The sequence below is a fragment of the Periplaneta americana genome, chromosome 1 (assembly GCF_040183065.1).
Source record: "Periplaneta americana isolate PAMFEO1 chromosome 1, P.americana_PAMFEO1_priV1, whole genome shotgun sequence".
In the NCBI taxonomy this organism is placed as follows: Eukaryota; Metazoa; Arthropoda; class Insecta; order Blattodea; family Blattidae; genus Periplaneta; species Periplaneta americana.
This window is the reverse complement of record NC_091117.1, coordinates 964,161-985,930: the sequence shown is the minus strand read 5'-3', so window position 1 is coordinate 985,930 and position 21,770 is coordinate 964,161. Positions and strand designations below refer to the sequence as shown.

At 37.9% G+C, this 21,770-nt stretch overlaps 1 protein-coding gene across 4 annotated transcripts in view; it reads left to right on the top strand.

Annotated features, from left to right (window-relative positions):
- Positions 1 to 4,866: 4,866 nt before the first annotated feature.
- Positions 4,867 to 21,770, top strand: part of Ork1 (open rectifier K[+] channel 1) — a 42,401-nt gene continuing 25,497 nt past the window's right edge. The window contains exons 1-2 of one of the 4 annotated variants that reach the window (XM_069822775.1): positions 4,867 to 5,043; positions 9,425 to 9,503. The gene's annotated coding sequence lies outside the window, so the exon portion shown is untranslated. Of the gene's footprint in view, positions 5,044 to 9,424; positions 9,504 to 10,780; positions 10,935 to 21,770 lie in introns of those variants that run through there. The other 3 variants (XM_069822760.1, XM_069822705.1, XM_069822771.1) reach the window with 3 other exon arrangements.

Below are 21,770 nucleotides of genomic sequence, written 5' to 3'. Positions count from 1 at the left end.
AGGTGAATACACTTACATATGACGTAAGCAAGGTAGAAAAGCATACGTCTTATGGGAAATTAGTTGGGACCATAGAAAATTTGACGTTATAGACGAGGTGTGTTTATTTATACCTATATTTTCATAAAAAATGTAAATATTAAATCAAAAGCCTGTATTTATCAAGGAAGAAAAAAGGTTTTTGCCTAAATTCCGCTCTCTAGCTGTGACATGCCGTAAAGCGAATTACTGCTTAGATCAATTGATGAACGTGAAGCGACCCTCTTTAACGTGTAAAATGCATGTTCTTAGTTCAGTTCGTGACCCTCGAGTTATTGCTTCATCTTTAATCAGCGGCTGTTGCAGATAATGCGTTCAGCTCGGCGGATTATCACGGATGAATGTTAAACTCAGGTCTCACCTTCACCTATTTGCACTAGCGATAAAGTAATTCATTACACAATAAATTGAATTTCTAATCACTATAATTTTTGTTGTAACAAAAAATCCATTATCAATGCAGACCAATAATAATGAATAGTCAAGGAGAAAGTTATTTCTTTTTGCAATATCTGTTGTAGTAGGCCTAATGAACATGATTAAAAGTATTTGCATTACTTTATGCAAGTATGAAAGCCCGATGCAATTAAAGTTACTGTAAGAAATGGACCTTTTTAAAATGGAATAAAATTGTCTACAGCCATACTCGTGCATAAGAACTACCGCAGATTTTTCCTAGTTGCTGATTGTTAGTTGAGTTGAGATACGGGATTCAGACATCACCCAGATGCCTTATTCAATTATTATCGAGGCTGCGTTTGCACATAACTTCCTAAAATATGAAAACAAACGAGGATGGATAATCGCAGGCTTGACGAGTGTTGCCATGATAACAGCGTTAATGGAGGCTTCTCCTGGTTTATAACTCGAATGCCATTTTGTGTTTTATGACGTAAGGCAGTTGTGAACAGAGAAGCGTTAGAAGAAAATATTTCATTTTTCAATCGTTCACAGGCAAAATGTGATGTAGTTCACTATGTCAAAAGGAATTCACACCTGCAGGCCTTCAGCTTCGGCCCGTATGCTATTACAAAGAATTTCCCTATGATAATTTTATTATCACTTTTTTGCGAATTACAATTGAGAGTTAAATTACTAACTATGATTTGTAAGAAATTAATTTAACATCTAGTCTAATAATTCTTCCATATTTCGGATCACAGCGCAGTTCTGTGCGTACGACACCCACAACGCAGTGTTGTGCGATTCTTGGAAATGAATTCGAACCGGTGACCTGAAGGTCGGAATGGACGGGCACGCCTGTTTGAAATATCGCAACGTTGTATTTCGGTCAAGGATTGAACTTTTTGTGTGGCGATCGTGTTTTGTTTGAGAACAATGACTGCTGGGAGGAAGCTGGGCGCGCCTCGCGCTTTCATTCTCACTTATTTTATTGAAGCAATTGCTGCGAATTCTGCGACCGGCCAGACGGCTTAAAGTAGCATTCAGGGAGGACATTTTGTTTCCAGTGCCGCCATCTTGTTGTTTCACATGTTTCTTGATAATTGTCCTAATATATAACTTATGTGTCTTACATAAAAGTTTCGTATTGCAAATTGAACTTGTTAACTTATATTTAAGATTCTTCTTCTTCCTCCTGCTCAGACTAATAAAAGCACGTAGGCTAGGCTCGAATGGCCGATTGTGTAAAGTTACTTGAAATCCAGGGACACCTCCGATCAGCTCCGCAGTAGCCTACTGTTACCGTCGTGTTTGTTTTTCCTTGCTATTAAGCCTATTATAATATTGTAATTTTTTTTACTGAACAACAATGTACATTTTACTATCTCAACAATAATTATCACTCTCTACAATTTAATTTCACTCCCGTCAACAATGGGATTTGCTCTCCGCACAGCAACACAGCGTTCGTTATTGCACTCCACAAACGACAATGACAATTTACTTGGACTGTTACGAACAACAATGAACTGTTAATCTTAACTAAAATTCAAAAAGCACTATTTACAACACAGAACTGTCAGTTCTCAGTTTACAGCTCGTTTGTCTTGGCTAGTTCTTCTAGCTCAGTCACTCGCGTTCACAGAATCTCGAACCCCAGACCTTCAGAGACGATCCGCTGAACTTCGAACTCAGGTCCCCCAACTGCGGTCCACTGCACTCGAACTCCGGGCTTCAGGCTCCACAGTTACGGACACAACTCAAGTCGCGCTCTGGTCTCGAAGCTGGCTTCACTGCTACACAAGACTAACTCGCTTACTGTCCAAATCTGCCTGTAACAACGCTGGCTTACTGACTGACTGACTGACTGACTTTCACTTGCGTCTTGTATTTATAACTAAACCACAGTTTCTGGAGAGTTCCCGAAAGATTCCACTCTCGAATAATCTGGATATCTCTCCTCTCTCCACTCCGCCATAGCACATGCCCCAGGGAGCAGATGCGCGCGCAACCCGCCCAAAACACGGCCGACTTAGCCCTTCCTCCGTCGGTCGTGAGATCGAACCTCACGTGGCCGTCACACTATCATTACTATCTGCTATTATTGTTAAATTGTTACAAGATTGAAATGTAAAGCATAGCTCTTCTCAAATAAAGTCACGCATTTTTTCTGATGAGTTAATCTTCTTTAACAACTTGTGTTGCAAATTCCTGACATGATGATCGGTCTTGGTGGTAGCTCCTGTCTAATGAATGCATTTTTCTCACTAATGATATTCTCAATGTCGTTTCTCTGCATTAAAAAGCGTCTGTCGTCGTTGCACTTCTTGTAACGGTAACCAAGATCTTTCAGAATTCTTCCCATCGAACATTTTGAACCGAAAAAGTTCATTTTTTGTTTCATGATTTCCGTTACCTTACCTCTGGTGGGATATAATCCTTTCTCGTAGAACTCTTGAACTGTCCTACAAATCACCTCCTTCTCGAAGTCTTATGAGGTACATTCTTCTTGGGGGAAGAGGAAGATGGTCTTGGCACTTCCATGTTTACTGTATCTTCTGCTGATTTAGCTTCTGCACAAATTCTTTGAACTGCACGCTCAGAAACTCCACATGCATCTGCAGTAGCTTTCTGAGTTGCAGAATAACATGTTCATGTCCTCACATGTTCGTAAAAACTATAAATAATTCCTTTCGCTTGGCTCCGCGTATCCGCTCCCTTTCTAGACATGTCGCTCAACTAGGCACAGAAGCAATTTCACTATTGGTATTGAAAAATACTGTTGAATATGAACAGACAACAGCACGATGACTACTTTCTCAGTACACTGCCAGTCATTCATCCCAATGCACAGGTTAGAAGAGAGGGGGAGGTTCGTGCAAAAACTGCTATGTACGACTCGCCAATATCTTTGCTCCCTACTATACAAGATTTGAAGAGTGAAGAAAGGAAGTTTCCCCCCCCCCCCAGTTACGGCCAGCCAGCCTGCAAGCCAGAAGTCTCCTCACTCCCGCACTACTCCACTAAATACAAAGAAAATGTATTGCGATGTTGAAAAATCGACTGTGAGATTTTAGCGGAAGTGGCTGGCAAGATGTCTGCTAAACTAACATTTTTAATATTAACCTGAGTATATCTTTGGATTAAAGGTCTAGAACCGGGAACACCGCTTGCTCCCCCTTCCAAGACTGGAGTTCGATGGTACTGGCGTAAAATACAAATCACTTTACTAGGTATAGGAGGGAAGAAAAGTAGTTCATCCATTTATGTAAACTAGGATATATCGAAATTTTGAGTTTGATAATTTTCATTGGGTTTTTGTTTAATCAAAATACAGTACTGTATTAACAATAAGTGTTTTTACTCACGAATTGAGCTGTCCCTTCGGACGTATTCATTATGCAGTGTATATTATACTGTCTACAGCACATTAGCATACAATATAGAAAATGAAGTTAAATTGAAAAATAATCGTAATATTTAAACACTTTTTGAAAATGGTGGCCGTTCATTCCGATACAGGCTTCAGTTCTTTTGTGCATATTATCGCACTATAGGCTATTGTACCTAATTCCAATTGCCAGTTTAATATTATACGAATCTACCGACAAGGAAGTTCATTTCAGACTGAAACCTACCTTCCCCCTCTATACCCATTAGTGTACCTCTTGGGACAGGGATGATGCCTATCCCTATTTGTAAAGGTAAAGGAATTCCGCAGGCTGTAGGGGGAGTTTGGGGGCGGCCCGTAAGGGAATTTGTAGGGGTGGAGGGCATATCATTTCATCCCGGGTTGCAGAATGGGTCTATCCAAGCGGCCTACTTGTGAGGGTAGTCCCAGCCTGTGCCCCTCCTGTTGTATACAGAGGATTTCAAGTTAAGAAGAAAGCATTGGGCTTGGAGTTATTCCACCAAATGACCAGTTGCCATAGAAACGCCTGCCTATCACAGAGCTTGTACAGTGCAGGCCTACTAGACAAGACCCATAAAACCAATGCCGAATCCTCTATAGTATAGTATAATGAGAAAGTATGTGTCATCTCTTCACCATGACACTCTCAACTTATGCCGACTTGTAAACCATGTGACTTAATTCAATTGGCTTCAAGTTATTGAACAATTCGATAGTTTTGTGTAATGGAATTATTCGGTAGTTCTTATTCCATATTATATCTGGTATTAAATGGAGACAAAAAAAAAACAAAACGATCTCCTTTTCTATCTTCATTCTTTTCTACGGATATACTTATTATAGTAATATTCTGGTAAAGCGAAGGGCCGCCAAACTGATGACACAGCAAGAAATGAACAGTTGCTAATTTGATGTTTGGCAAGTGAAATGCTTGAAACAGTGCAACGTTCAGATACTCAAACAACGCTTTGTTTTCAGGAATACGTGAGAAGGAAGAAGCAACAAGTGGAATGCACAGTAGGCTATATGCTGCGATGGAAGAGGGTCGTCAGTTTAAGGAAGGCCAGTTGATCGTCGGACTGCGTGGCCAGATAATTCTCAAGCTGGCCTCGATAAGAGATAACGGCTTTGATTTCTGTAAGACGGCGGGAGTGGAGCTCAGTGCGACAGGACGGCCGGGCCCGGAGCAGGTAAGCACACCCGTCTTCCTGCTCGTCTTTCATTTAGTGTCTCAGACTCTGATGATGATTTCAACTCTTTCCCCACGTTTGGTAACTCTTCCACCCCGTAGGACGGTTTACTACTTCATCCACCTTCACGCACACAGCATGCCTTTGTGCTGCTTTCTAATTCTATCTTGTTTTGCTCTGTCGTTACGGATCGGGTTCCAGATTCTCGTAGTTCTCATAAGATTGCGTCGCGAGTGAATTATTCAAACAGATTAGAACTCGCGTGATATTTGAGTGAGACGAGTTCCCTATAATAATAATAATAATAATAATAATAATAATAATAATAATAGTAATAATAATAATGATAGTAATAATAATAATAATTATAGTAATAATAATAATAATTATAGTAATAATAATAGTAATAATAATAATAATAATAATAGTAGTAATAATAATAATAATAGTAATAATAATAATGATAGTAATAATAATAGTAATAATAATAATAGTAATAATAATAATGATAGTAATAATAATAGTAATAATAATAATAATGATAGTAATAATAATAATAATAGTAATAATAATAGTAATAGTAATAATAATAATAGTAATAATAATAGTAATAATAATAATAATAATAATAATAATAGTAATAATAATAGTAATAGTAATAATAATAATAGTAATAATAATAGTAATGGTAATAATAATAATAATAATAGTAATAATAATAGTAATAGTAATAATAATAATAGTAATAATAATAGTAATGGTAATAATAATAGTAATAATAATAGTAGTAATAATAATAATAGTAATAATAATAGTAGTAATAATAATAATAGTAGTAATAATAATAGAAGTAATAATAATAATAGTAATAATAATAGTAATAATAATAATAATAATAGTAATAATAGTAATAATAATAGTAATAATAATAATAATAATATATAACTATATTATTATTAAATGAGGAGCTCATTTTCAAAACGTCTTTTGTCCACCTGATAACGAAAATGAGCTTTCAGTATCCATGAACTCTATAAAAATATAACTCTACATACAACTGTCATGATTTCCCTTCACAACGCCCTCTAAACCACTAAATTATTGCGTTAAAAGTGACTATTGGAATCAAACTGACTCTTGTCCGCAGCAAAAATTGCGACAAAATATTATTTCTACCTTTGGAATAAAAGAGTCTCATGCTCCCATTTGATTCTAAATGCACCCAACCTCTTTGGTTTCATAATGTCTCTTGCCTACTGGTAAGAAATTTATACCTAAAAACGTTTTTCTTGATTTCACACAAAGTTATTCCATTTGTCCACATGGCCTGGGCCTCCTGAAATATGAAACTCATAGGTAAACGTTTGACAATAATGTAGAAATTATGATTAGTGAAACAGCAAAATTAAACAAATGTTTGAGGTTATAACATTTTATTTTGAACTAAGTACTTTAATTTAGTGCATTATCGATGATTAGAATGCTTGTGATATTTGAATAAGTTCTTACACTCCATTGATACATAGCGAAGTTGTCATGCAAATTAGGAATCCCAGATTTTCAAAATAACGAACTGGGATTTTTGTTTGTATGTAGTACATAAAATGTTTTGTTACTATGGCCATTCCATATAATGTGGCTTACATTTAAGTGCAACGTATTGGTTAGTCTAATGATTACATACAGTCCAGAATTGGCATAAGAAATGTTTTCTAATTGGAAATGAAATTAATTCGCTAAATTTAATGATTCATTCATAATTCTAGCTAACAATAACTTCTCTTTCTACCTTTGTCCTTAACATTATTATCCATGGGTCAGATCAATTTGTCCATTTCTACCCTCCTATATCATCAGAAACTGTGACGTCACTACTCCCAACTATGATAGATGAAATTATGGGGATGGGGATAGTGATAGGGGAGCACTCCGAATAAAAGTCTCTGCAATATCTCCTCTGTCTACCATCACGACCTGTCCGGGGATTGACTGGAAGACCAGTAGATGCGCTGTTTGGCTAGCAACAACACCGAGTCCCACCAAGCAGACGTGCGTTGTGAAACAGGAAGCTGTCGCAACGCAGCGTCCCCACGGAGTTGTTGTTAATAATCGAGTCCGGCCGGGGTTCCAAGTGTGCGTCTTGAAATCCTCAGAACTCAAATGGTGATAACCAGAATTTGTTCTGTTTCGGTATTTCAGATAGATTAAACTGACCAGATTTCATTGTATTCAGTAAGAAGAGCTGTATATAAGCGTGTTTAATCTAAGTAGCCTATTGTCGTTCGATCATAAAGGTGTGAATTGAATATTTGACTTTAATAATATTGCACGTGTCAGGAAATATATTATTTGATCACCATTCCCTGAAATATCACTTTTCTTACAGTCTCTGAGCATCCAGTGGATGTCATTATTGACAGTAATGTTTTTACACAGCATAAAAAACTTGGATAACAATTCTTGCCTTAAAATCCAGTAAAACTTTAAACTAGATTGTTTCAATGAAATGTTATTAACTTTTAACGAAAATTAATATTAATTGTGTTGTTATTAATATTATTCAGATTAATTTTCGAAATGCGAGCTCTACTTGATCCATCTCTATTAATATGGCGGCAGGTTTCTTCAATGCTAATCGACGGGCAGTGTTTTCTGTGTTTCTGCTTGCGATTTCCGTTTTATCTTCTATTTATGCCTCAGCAATAATACACTAACTATCACTAATTTTATTATATTGAAAATTCAAAGAAAACAACAACAAATTACAAATGTCTGTTCTTATTTTATCTTGTTGATAAATTGTCTCTATGGAAACCATCGAAACTTACAACCGCCGCCTTCTGGAAATGTATCTACTGTAAATGCGTGCTCACGACTGGGTTGCTTCAGTTTAATTTTTCGTAAGTAGGGTAACTAAAATTTGTACATTTTAGAAATGTTCTAACGATGAAGGAAGAAGTATAGGCTATGACTCGTGACTAAACGCTGTTTTCTTTACTCGTGATTTCGTACTCACGCCCCAGTTTAACCAACTCATGAAAAGCACCTCTTTAGTCACTTGTCTTCAGCAACGTCCAGCATTGCCGGAAGCCTTAGGTCGCAGGTTCTCAACCTTTTGATATTTGCGGACCGGTACTGCACTAATTGATACAAGATATAAAAGAGGATACATTCTAAATTTACTGAAATTAAATGGTATTTCAATAACAGTAGCCACTCCAATATCAAGAGGTCCGTTGCAAATTTCACCTATCTATTACATTTCCTAGCAGAAGCATTTTATGTGGTCTTTACTGAAAAATGACCTTGCATCACTCTCTCTACCTTCTTGACTGGGCAGCAACCAGATGTTGTAGCGCTCACCATTTTAGAGTGCAATATATGCGCCATATATGTGTTGTTCGTTGAAGGAAATGTGTCGCAAAACTACGGATATCGTGACCCAGAGCGGATCTGAGACATAACGGCGATAAGTTATCTGGTGCTCTTTGTTTTCCAATTCGAACAACTGACAACTGTCATCTCTCTAACACCTCGTTGATATTAGAACTATTTTATCAACACTATTTACAAGTGAGTTTCTTTGAACAGTTTATTGTATATATGTTATTATATACTTTCGTTTGATTTTACTTTCTTTATAGTTTTATTTTTATATTATTTTATTTGTATTTCTGGCGGTGTGGAAAAGAAGGCCTAATGACCTTAAGTACACCAGAAAAAATAAATAAAGCAAATAAATATATAAATAAAAAAACATTTGAACGTAAGGTACATGATGAAAGGTTTTCTTTTCGGTGCCTGATCTACACCTGTTTTATATTAAGTTAGTTAACCTTGACAGGCATTTGACTAAGAAGTTAATTAATTCATGTAAGTGACGCCATGTAAAGATTTAGCTTTATGGACGAGGGAAGCTGAGCAAAGACAATTCGTTTGGGTTTCCGAGATTTCCGAAAAGTCTAACAACCAGTTTTTATTAAAAATAGAAGCAGAAAGTAAAACCGGGGCAACGCCGGGTGCTTCCAACTAGTATTATAATGAATTTCAATTATCATTAAAGTTTTCGGTCCCCACAAATTGAAGCTGGAATCACCTCTGTTCGGCATGATCTGAAGCACACGTTGCTTCGCAGTTTGCCTTCACTTGAAACTTCAGAATCGCGGAACTCATTGTGAGGTGCTTATTGTCTCACTGGTTCGCATTTTCCAGTTTTATGAAACCACAGTGTGTTCCGTTTGTTTCAAATTTGTTATGGAATTATTCGGTAATTCCATGATTTTAATTTCTTGGTGAGTGTGAGCGGTGGAATATCACTGTGTGCAGTTTGTCCGAGTTCTTCTGTAGTGCAGGCGTTATTACTGTACGTTTTATTTTTTAGGGTGTGAACAATTGCATCAAAAGATGTCGGGAACGCGTGACTGCAGACGGACGCCACTTTGACAACTGCTGTAACACAGGTCAGTAAAACACGCACTGATAGCAGTCAGTCTGATGCCAAGAGCCAAGCTGTTCAACATGTGCTAACCACTCTGTGTGGTGTATTACAATTCCCCTTGGCAGGGGGATCCTGCCTGTTGCAGGGTACTTTAATTTGTGACAGGAACGATGTGAAGGCGTGCATTGCCGCGTGGCATTGTTTAGAACTTCAAAATTAATATTCCACGAAGGGCGCAAGGTAGCATCGCGGTTAAGGCGTAACCTAACACTTCAAAGCAGGAAGATCGCGGGTTCGATTCCCGATGAGGGTCATGGATTTTCTCCCGTTCACGTAATGCTTCCAGTCGCACTGCGACTGACGTTAATGCTGCAGCCACTCAGCAGATAAGAGAAAGTGTACCGCTTACTATAATAATGGTACTCAAGCTTATCAGTTTAATTAATTACAAGCCACGTTAATCATTATTACATTACATTGCATCCTCATTACTTTTAAATCTCAGCACAGTTTCCTCAACCTTTTCTTAAATTTTGAGATTGCCGCAGGTAAGCTGTTCCAGTCTACCACTGTGCGGTTAACAAAGGAAAATTTTGCCACATCTGTTCTTTGTTTTCTGGATTTAAACTTCATAATATGATCAGCATTCTCTAATTATTGAGGTTCTGGCTGATATGTACATCCATTACCAGGCAGTACATCTCACTTGACGATATGTGTCAGAGGAAGAATAATTGTTTGTATGCATCTGAAGTCTGACTAGTGTAATATGTAGCTAATCGGCGATGTATGCAGTGGAGGGGGAAAGGAACTGGCCACCCTACCCTATTATCTCCTGGCCTACTTGCCCTATAAGTGGTGCCTTCTTGGTGTTGCTTGTGAGGTTCAGACCTGTCTTCGGACAGCTGACTAAACAACAACAATATGTTCAGCCCTGCCTAAATATGACGGTTTCACTAATCTATTTGAAGTGCATATAGTGTTAGTTGGAAGACCTGAGGGGAAAAAGGCCGTTGGGGAGGCCGAGATGTAGATGGGAGGGTAATATTGAAATGGATTTGAGGGAGATGGTCATGATCGTAGGGACTGGATTATTTTTGCTCAGGATAGGGACCGATGGTGGGGTTATGTGAGAGCGGCAATGAACCTCCGGGTTCCTTAAAGGCGATTTGTCCATGCTTTGTGCCTTAAACAATGCGCAAGGTCTGGCTTTTCGTCTCCTTGATTCCCATCCTAAGGCATTTCGACACATTCGCTGCCCTGCCACCCTTCACGTTCGAGCAGAGTTTTGTCCTTTGCGCCGTGCTGACCATGACTCCTGCGAGGTCCGCAGCCAGCACAGCTCCCTCGTCGTCGCCGGTCGCTCTTCGCTCCTCGCTCAGTACCCGGCCAGGCACCATGCGGGTGACAAGTGAGCGGCGTGCGTCTGGTGCGAGGATGGCACACGGCTAAGGTGCGTGCTTGTAGTGTAGCAACTTCCAAGATCAAAATTTCAACTCTGTTCTAGAAAGGTCACAAAGTAAAGCAATCATGACACCCGTTCTCATTATAGCTCGTAATGCTACAGGCTTGTGTCTGCTGATTTCTACCAACTAAGTTATTGCACATATAATCCCAACAAGTAAGACTTATGGAGTGTACGATTTAAACACTGAAGCAGTGATCCCTTGTCAAGCAACCAAGAGCACCGTGAAGGGCAGCAGAGCGCTCTGCCTGGTATGCAGGACAGGAGGCGCTGCTAGTCAGTCTGAATGTTCGTTTTCCATTGAAGGCTTTCTCTAAGCTGTTAACTCGATAATAGTAATACGCGTTACAAGAGCGGTATGTTGAAGTTTTCATGTTCGAGGAAAAGTTTGAAAAAGCGAAACGTAGTTGAGCTTTTTTAATTTCCGAGAATTGAAAGAAAACATACCGCTCGTGTATCGTACATTATTTTGTGCGAAGATCGTTTATTACATACCTGAAAGAGGAATTTCTAATTAGTTGCAATGAAATCTCCATCTTGGTTTCTGTTCAACATTGTTGCTTTAAAATGTTTTCTGTGTTTACTATACTCCAGCAGGCCGTGATATACGTCTGTCTTTTTTTTCCCCCAGTCTATGTTGAGTCTGGAATCTTGTTGATTTTTTCACGGCTTCCTTAATGTTACTTGCATCACTTACTTAATTTTTGCAAATATTTAAAAACAATAATTAACAGTGCAATTTAGGTGAAATTGCAGTGGTAAGTTTCTAATTTATAATTATTACTATATTGAACGTCTCTAAAAATAATATGTTAGAATCCTAAAGCAGTAAAATCAACATGTCACTTAAGCGGTAAGAAGAGGGAAATTGTTATGTGTGTTAGGTTGGGAATACTGAATGTGGAATTTTAGACTTTCCGCGGATTGGTTTTGTGCGGAAACCAAGCAAATACGCACGATCTCGCACAAAATAGTTTTGAATACAAACCTTGTGTAAAAGCAGTAACGTAACGAAGTTGACACATACTTTCTTGCTCTTTGATATGTTTGGAATACCGCAGTACTACAGTTTGCAGCACTGCATTGTGCTCAGCCTATTGGCACGGGTTAAGCAGGGGTGCTGCAGTACATTGTAATCATTTCTAATTTTCTTATTCATGGAAATCAACGTTTAAACATTGATATGGGTATTAAACTGTATAAGACCTTATTTCACCGGGTCAGTGACGCGCCACAAAGCGATGTTAATGAGAAATACACAACGATGGACGTTATTAAGGTTCAAGTCTTGTTGAAAGGCTACAACCCTGCTATTAAATAAATACATATTTCGCGCTATTCTATTCCTACTTCCTGATTTTGCGATATATATAATGTGATTCTGCAGAAATGGCTTCAGCAAAGTGGTTATGGCATGGCGTGTCTGAGTTCTCCTTTGCTGCTTTTAAATGTCTTCCTCACAAAAGACGAAGCATGTCTAGTCGGAGAAGTTTATGCAGACTTCTGGTTGGGAACACACAGACCAGGTAGAATGTTCCTTCAAATAGAACGATGGAAATGGGAGTGAGACAAGTGTCCAACGGGCTTGGAGCTCACATACACACTTCTTCTCAGCCCCAATTTCCCTTGCAAATATTAATGAAAAGTGATTTTAATTGAAGACGTATTTACGTCGATCCTTAGGAACCAAGACTGCACTGGCAATTACCACTTCTTCCATAAATAATCAATTAAATTTTATATTACCTGGCATCTCTTTAACTACCTCGATCACGGAACATGTACCTTCTCTGCACAGGAAATATTTTTATTCATCTTTCAACATATCGATTCCAGTCTCTGGAATTCTCTCTCTGACCTGACAATATCAAAATTCAAATTTAAATTAAGGAATCATATTCTAGTTCTTGCAATTGCTTGTTGAACACGTGTTAGGTTGTGCAACTTCGCCTTGGTGATCACTATTGGAACTATTATGTAATGTGTTTATTATTATTATTATTATTATTATTGTCATTATTATTATTATTATTATCATTATTATTATTATTATTATTATTATTATTATTATTATTATTATTATTATTACTACTACTGTAATCATTGTTATTACTGTTATTTCAACTGTCTTTTTTTTTCCTTTTCTTAGCTTAATAAGAACTCTGTAGTGTTGTTTGTCACTGTTGACCCTCTATAGAGCTTTAATTTAATTTACATAATTTTTATCAGTGTTTGTATTTTTTGTATTTATGTGTGCTATCTGGTAGGATGGAAGAGAAGGCCTTATGGCCTTAATACTGTCAGATTAAATGAATAAATAATATATGTATAGGATGTCCCCGAGTCGGATGACTCAACTACAAATTAAGTTTCAATTACATCTGTAAGATTTACTTTCCGAAATCAAATTAAGGACACAAAGCTACATAGAGAGTTTTTTAATCATCTGCAAAATTATGCTCGGATGAGTATTTTTGAGGCAAATATTTTAGGAATTATAGATATGAACACGGATTAATAACTGCTAGTCGCCATGAGTACCTGGCGCTCGGAATTTATCTACTCTTAATAAAAAATAATAATGATGATAATGGTAATAATAATAATAATAATAATAATAATAATAATACAACCTTTTAATGTTTCATGAGTGATATGTAGTAAAATACCGTTTTATGTCATACAACCGTTTTCCTCGTAATACTTGTGAACAAATCATACATTTAATATTCTCATCATATTGGCAGCAAAAAATGCGTCCTCCCATCCTACTTGAAAGTTTCGTTTTTGTAGAGGTACATGGTTTCTAGAAAGACTTGCGACGACGCCACTCCCAGGCCAGAGACAAATACAAATGGAACGGAGTTTGACTCCAGTGAGTGAGAGGGTGGGGGTTGAGGGAGGTAAGAAGCAAGGGAAATGCACAGCTATCATTGTGAGGCACAATGTGCTCGCGAATCACATTTTCGCCACGGCTGCCATAAGGAATAGTGTTGCGTAATTCATTTAGAGATTTTCAAGACGCGAGAGAGAGAGAGACTTATCTGAAGAAGTTCTCGATTGGACAGGCAACTATGTGAATGATAATTAACTCTTCAAGGAAATTGAAATTAAGTTGTTGCATTCCATGTTGAGGAAATTGCCATTTTGTGTCGTTTTAAATGAATGTCACGCTAGCTGTACGTGTCCAAGTCGATTCCTCTACATCTTGGTTTAAGGCTGGACCTACACTTACGCTCGCTTTGGTGCATTGTGCGCCTTGTATCTGCGATGACAGGTGGCATTCGTGAATCCGATGCTGACAGGTCAGCCATCATGCCCCAGTCCCATTTCGCGGACGAGCACCCTGATAGGGCCCAGGGGTCCGGAGCCCCAAGCCTTTTCTCACCATACAATACATCTTCAGGGGTGTGCAGGCAAAGATTGTTAAAATGCGCCGCTTTGTAAATAGTTAAATTTATAGCCTGACTTATGAGCGAGTTCGTATCGTCACAAACCCATTTCAGTTGTCGCAAAGCGCTTCGTGCCCATAATTCATATTTTATAGACTCTTGGTTTAGAAGAGCGATAACGCGCCCAATATTATTACTAATAACGCAGGCTCGTTAATTCTTTCGCGTGATGTCATAGCTGTCTGACTGGATGCTTTCATTGCTGGATAATTCATTTTTCACTAATTTAACATTTTTAGACATTGGGTCGATAATTACACTGTTTGAATTGAGAAGGAGTTAAAAAGAATTACAGAGCCCTTGTTGACTGGACTCCATGTAACTTGAGATTGGAGCAATATACGGCTGGTTACTGCAGCCAACAAAGAATTTCGTGTGTTTGTTTGAAGAGCAGTGTCATGGAAGAAACAAGCATGTACGCAGCAGACCAACTTGTGATTAACTGCCACACGTACTGTTGTCAGGGCACGCGCCTTGTTCAATGTGCAGCGGGTTTCAGCCCAAAAAGTACGCTTCGGCCTGTTGTGCGCCCTATATATGCAGTGATGTCCAAGTCCGAGAGATGGTCTGGGTTGCATTCGTGAATCCGACGCTGACAAGTGGGCCATCCTGGTTCCATTTCGCGGACCCTTCCTATATCAGCATCAGAAACTAGTACTACCCCGAAGATGAAGGGATGGAGAGTGTTGGTGGGATGATATAAGGGAAATGGGAGTACCCCGAGAAAAACCCTGCGACGTCTGTTTTGTCCAACACGATCTGGCCGGGGATCGAACCCTGGATGGAAGACCAGCGCCGTAGTACTTCAGCCACTAGCTCTGTGCTGCCAATAATAGTAAGTTTGTTGTTATAATGTGGGGAATACTGCACAGATCTCATCGTCATTGATTCTCATTGCTCAGAAACTTCGGATCTCTTATACTGTAAATTCCAGTGTTGGTTAGAATAAGATTCTTTGAGTTAAAGAACATACAGCATCCAGCAACAGGGAGTAATGGATGTGTGTGGTACCTGCACTTTAAAAGACAAATGCATGTTGACATTTAGAACAGCATATTACTGTCGCTTGTAATTTGTGACTTGTCAGTAAAATGCCCTGGAGAAATATGCATTGCTGAGTTGGATTAGATGTTACAATGCTTCCTTCATTAACATTTTAAAACAAATCGTCCTTACGTTCCAATCAAAATGCACAGTTGATGAACTTCCATACCCACCCTCCACTGTTAGCTCCCGGTCGGGGCAAGTTACCTGGTTGAGGTTTTTTCCGGGGTTTTCCCTCAACCCAATACGAGCAAATGCTGGGTAACTTTCGGTGCTGGACCCCGGACTCATTTCACCGGCATTATCACCTTCATTTCATTCAGACGCTAAATAACCTAGATGTTGATACAGCGTCGTAAAATAACCCAATAAAATAAAATAAATAAAAAATCCACTGTTAGCACGCCTGACCGTGGAATGAGCGGGCTGGGTTCAAATCCTGGTTGAGGTTTTCTCCGGAGTTCTCCTTCAACCCATTAAGAGCAAATGCTGGACAACTTCAATACTAAGGAAAAATTGCTTCAACTCCTGCTACACTGACACAAATAGAGCTGAATTGGTAACCCTTACGACGAGACATCGGATGCCTTGGGTCCTGTTATGACAAATTTCGTTGTAGGTAAATTGATTCTATTATTTAATTTACTGCAAACTACTGGAATAGACAAATCATGCTACAGTTTCTCGATTCGTTAACAACGGACTTAAGGAGTTAGGGATTAACGAAGAAAAGTTGCTGGTGTTCTATTCTATATGTTACAAGCTGCGGGTGCCCTGTTTGTGTTTTACCCCAATATGGTTCACTTCACGTGTTTGGCACACCGAGTGGCCGAGACCATGAGAGATCAATTTCCTGAATGATTTGTTCTGCAGACATGCATTGCTACAGGAAAGTGTTACCAGATGTGCCTTTACCTCCACAGCCTGTGATTACTAGATGAAGCTGTGAACTTCTTTAAAGAACATTTCGAGGCAGTGAAGACGGTGGTGGAAACATTTTCTCCTGGAAGTGCATCGTTGTGCGGGAGTCCATGAGTGTCTTTCAAGATTCGAAGGATACATCACAAGTCACTTCAATAAGATTTCGAACACCATTAAAAAGCTAGAAACTTCTGCACTGACTTTCCATGTATCTATGAGCCGGTGAGTGTGTTGCTGTAAAATTTAATGACGTGCTAGTCGCTCCTCATCTATTCGCCAGTTAGGCCTACTTCGTGTGAAGCTCGAGGTCGTTTTCCATTTATAAGAACAGAAGGCAATCGATGACCGCAGAAAATGTGGGAAATATTTAATTATTATTAATTGTGCCTCCAAACAATAATGTGCAGCTGTATTTTTTGTCAGTTCTGTTTTCTTACTTGTACTGAAGCTTAGATTTTAAGTTGCATATTTCTTTATTTTTTACATATTTAGTTACATATTTTTGTAGATATTCCTCATTTTCCTATTACACAAAATCCGGCGGCGAGCTGCTCGTATGTCACCGGCATTTGCACGTATTCTGCTTTAATTAAAGCATACAAGTTAGATATTTACTTTTTGGAATTGAGAAACGTATTTTGTAAGCAGTTCAAAAAATTAATGGTATTTTTTTACTTGCGTATACACTGAATGATTTCCTTTCCTTAAGAGAGATATAGAAATGCAGTAGTTGCGAACAACGACATCTTCAATGATGTGTGGTGGGCTCAGATTTCGATCCCGACCAGTGACAATGGCGATAAGGCTTCCTTCCGGAGAGAAGTGAAGCTGGGGACCCGTGTCGTAGATTTACGGCACGTAAAAGTATCCTGTCTCTTATAGAGGGCTCCAGGGAAAATGTGTCTGCCATTTCTCACACAAGAGCACCTCGTGAAACACGTGATCTCCGCGATCTGCTTTAAATACGACAGATGCTAATGAATGCTATTTACCGGGCTGCGTGGCCTTGTGGTCCATTAGCGCTGCACGATTATTCTCATCATAATTTTATTCTCTGGCTGTCTGCGGACTTCACATCTCTTTTCGGCTATTCTGTGACGTCCAAACTTCCTCTGTCTATCTGCAGTCACAGCCAGTTTGGTTTCCTGTGGTAACATGCTCTGGCCTATGTCAGCTCCTTTGCGTGATTAACACCATCTATACTAATAATAAATCTGTAGCCGAAATTTTTCTGGTAATTTTCGATTTTCCAAAAATAATTGGTCCTAACATATATAATTAACCACCCTGAAACCGAAAATCGCTTTTTTGAAATTTTTGTTTGTATGTCTGTCTGTCTATCTGTCTGTATGTTTGTTACCTTTTCACGCGATAATGGCTTAACGGATTTCGATGAAAATTGGAATATAAATTAAGTTCGTTGCAACTTAGATTTTAGGCTATATGGCATTCAAAATACATTATTTAAAAGGGGTGTTATAAGGGGGCCTGAATTAAATAAATCGAAATATCTCGCGTATTATTGATTTTTGTGAAAAATGTTACATAACAAACGTTTCTTTAAAAATCATTTGCGATAAGTTTTATTCTTTGAAAAAGTTTGATAGGACTGATATTTAATGAGATAAATGAGTTTTAAAATTAAAATAACTGCCATCTAAGGCCGTGTAAGCGAAATAAAAAACAAATGACTTGGTCTATAAGGGGCCTTGGACAACAACAATCGAAAGCTATGAAAGATAGCCTACAGAGAATGTTTCTGTGTTTGTATGAAGTAATATCGGAAGCTAAATTAACCGATTTGTATAATTAATTATTATTTCACCATTGGAAAGTGTAGTTTCTCTAGATGGACATAATGCTATAATGTTATTACAGTAACTTCTGATATAATAATGTAATGTAATATAATATAATATAATATAATATAATATAATATAATATAATATAATATAATATAATATAATATAATATAATGCAATGTAATGTAATGTAATATAATATATAATATAATATGTAATATTATATTATATAATTTAAGTTATTTGAAGGATTCAGGACCATAGTGGGCCAAGCGCCATTTACTGAATACGTAGAAAACAATGGTTAAAATTAAGTTATTACCATAATTCAATGGAAACCTATAACAAGTAAAATAAAATATACACATTAAATCTAAATGATGTCAATCTTCATTAAACTATGGTTGCATGTAATAACAATTAAGAAACATGTTAAAGGAATTGTCATTGCACCAAATGAGTGTCTCTGGACCAAAATGATCGCATTTTAATTATTTGGATGTAATTTAAATTAAGTAACATATTAAACGATTTATACTTCTATCAAACACGAATGTTCCCTGGATCAAACGTCCTATTTTAATTATGTAATTACTTTATATTTATTTCTAACGGGTGCAGCGGAGCGCACGGGTACGGCTAGTATATAATAAACTCATAGTTTTTATTATAATGCCGTTATAATTAATATATATATTTTTCTGTCTTTTAGGCTGTAACCGCTCACTTTTCTTTCAACTGTTATCATTGAACAGCATATAAACATGTAGCAGACTCCGTAACACTAGTTATAAATTTGTCAAGCTCCAAAGTTATTTGTCGTATTTTAGATATGGCGAACTGGCTGGCGAGGAATTGCTGAATGCAGTGCTTAATTGAGCCGGAAAGAATTTGTTTTTGGCTTAGCGTACCAGGAAAAAAATACACACCGGTACGCCATACCGTTACCCGAAATATGAGTATTATTATTCAAGAGATTACATTTAAAACCAATAAAATAATTTAAAAAATATTCATATCTTCATTGAAGGCGATTTCACTCCTCTCTGCTGCAGCATTTTCACTTTCATATCTTACGGACGGGTGGCGTAATGCAAGGGCGTGAACACTTATTTATAATTATAGTAGTGGCCTATCTTTATATTTAACCGCGCATTTAATTACAAAGCGCATAAGAGATTTTTTATTTACTTTAATGTCTTCTATCACGCCTTTCAATATACATAGTTATTTCACTTCTTAGAGCAAGTGACAGCTTCAGATACTTGGGGTGTACTATAAGCAGTAACATGAGCTGCTGCCAGGAAGTCAAAAGGAGGATAGCAATGGCAAAGGAAGCTTTTAATAGAGAAAGGAGCATCTTCTGCGGACCTCTAGAAAAAGAACTAAAGAAGAGACTAGTGAAGTGCTTTGTATGAAATTGGGGATTATATGGAGCAGAAACATGGACATTATGACGAAGTGAAGAGAAACGCCTAGAAGCATTTGAAATGTGGATGTAGAGAAGAATGGAACGTGTGATGTGGACAGACAATGAGAAATGAAGCTGTGTTGGAAGGAATGGGTGAAGAAAGAATGATGCTGAAACTGATCAGGAAGAGGAAAAGGAATTGGTTGTGTCACTGGCTGAGAAGAAATTGCCTACTGAAGGATGCACTGGAAGGAATGGTGAACGGGAGAAGAATTCGGGGCAGAAGAAGACATTAAGATGTATGGACCATATGCGGAGACAAAGAGGAAGGCAGAACATAGGAAAGACTGTAGAATGCTGGGTTTGCAGTGAAAGACTTGCCGTTGGGCAGAACATTATGAATGAATCAATCACTCAATCAAAGTGAGAACCCCCAAGCCATCTTATCGCAACTAAACCTCATCTTATTTCGTTGTATTTGCTCCAAAGAGGAATAATTAAAATGTGTTTGTCAAAACTTATTGAGTACCAACATATTTTTTTTTCTTTCAGATTTTCATATTCTTAGTATCAAACAAATTTACAATTAGCTTCGTTCAACTTTTCCATAAAAATCGTTGTAATTAATTGATGACGTACAAACATGTCGTAATAGGCTACTAGGCGAAATAAGTTACCTCTTTTACTTGAACCAAAATACAAGACAAAACCTGAGCAATTCCATTCTTCAGATTATAGAGTAAGATTATTAAAATAAACCCGGAATGAAGTAACCTTAATAATAACATTTTCAGTAAGAGGATTACATTTCTTCAAATTGAAACTGTGCGTTATAAATAACTTCTTTCGAACTGATATATTTTTCTTCTTTTTTTTAAACTACTATTTTAAACATAGATTTAACTTGTAGTATTACAGGAACTGCCCGAAGCTCCGGATTTGGGTACAAACTGTATATTTTAAGTATGTATGTATTTCCAATATATCCAATTGAGAATAGGTGGACTTGATGACTCCAGTCTTCGTCTTACGAGGCCCCACAGAATTCTATAGTAAGGTGAACTAAACCAAGAAACTGAAAATAAACATCCCAGTTACTTCAACAGTATTCGGTGTGGCATGGATTAGAGGCTTGAATAATTGCAAAACAAAGCCCTTCTCTCAATAAAATCACCGTGAAAACTAACATTTCATATCAATATTCTGACTTCATACAATATTCCGTCATTCTTGGTTAGCTGCATGGAGTGAAGTTAAATATTTTCCATTTCCACAGCTCTAAGATTTTCCAACGATGTCGTGAGTGACAATGTGAAGCCACTGACTTGACCTGTTTGTATCATCAGCAGATCCTGCTATAGTGTGAATTCACCTTCTTTTGTTTAAAAGCGTAATGTTCATTAAGGCTGCAGAGATTTCTACATTCCCGTATTCATCCGGGTTGATATGCAGCAGTCGCTCTCGTGCTTCTCCTTTCCACTTACCATTCTTCATAGTCGGTCGTGTCACCACAGCTGCTACAACCCTTTCATCCCCGCCCTCACGACGGGGTTGTTAAAATCGGCCTATGTTGTATAAGATTCATCTTCGTCTTTTATTAATGCGATTATTAACTTTAGAATATCTAGCGTAATTAAGTCGCATCTCAGCTTTGACTGAGTGGTCTGGACTGTCGGCCTGTCACGGAGACAGTCCGGGTTTGAGTTCCTGTCGGCCTGAGATTTCCCAATGAAAGCTTCATGGTGACATTTGTGTGCAGTTGGGGTTTTCCCCATCAACATCATTCCATAGCATTACCCGATTGTCGACTGGCGACGCGCGAAGGGGCTGATAAGGTTTCCTGCTCGACACCGAACCTTAGTGCAGTCAGACAGGTGGACATTCGTGTGTATTGTTCTGAAGATTGCCTAACCTCTAGGTTTTCTTGTCTCGCTTATTCAAATACATCACAGTCATTCATGTGTTAATGTCATATTTCGAGATACGTTAAGGGGAGAGGATGGTATTTTTTGGTGAAAAATGAGTGAATTAAAAAAAAAAAATCCTTAAAATACTCTGTGATATGTGTGGAATACATAGCATAGCATTTTGTGGGTATTTGTGCACTTGTCGGATGTTGAGTCGCCATGTTTAAACTTCCTGCATTATGGATTTTTAAATCACTCGCCCACTTTTATTGTTGTTTCCGGTAAAT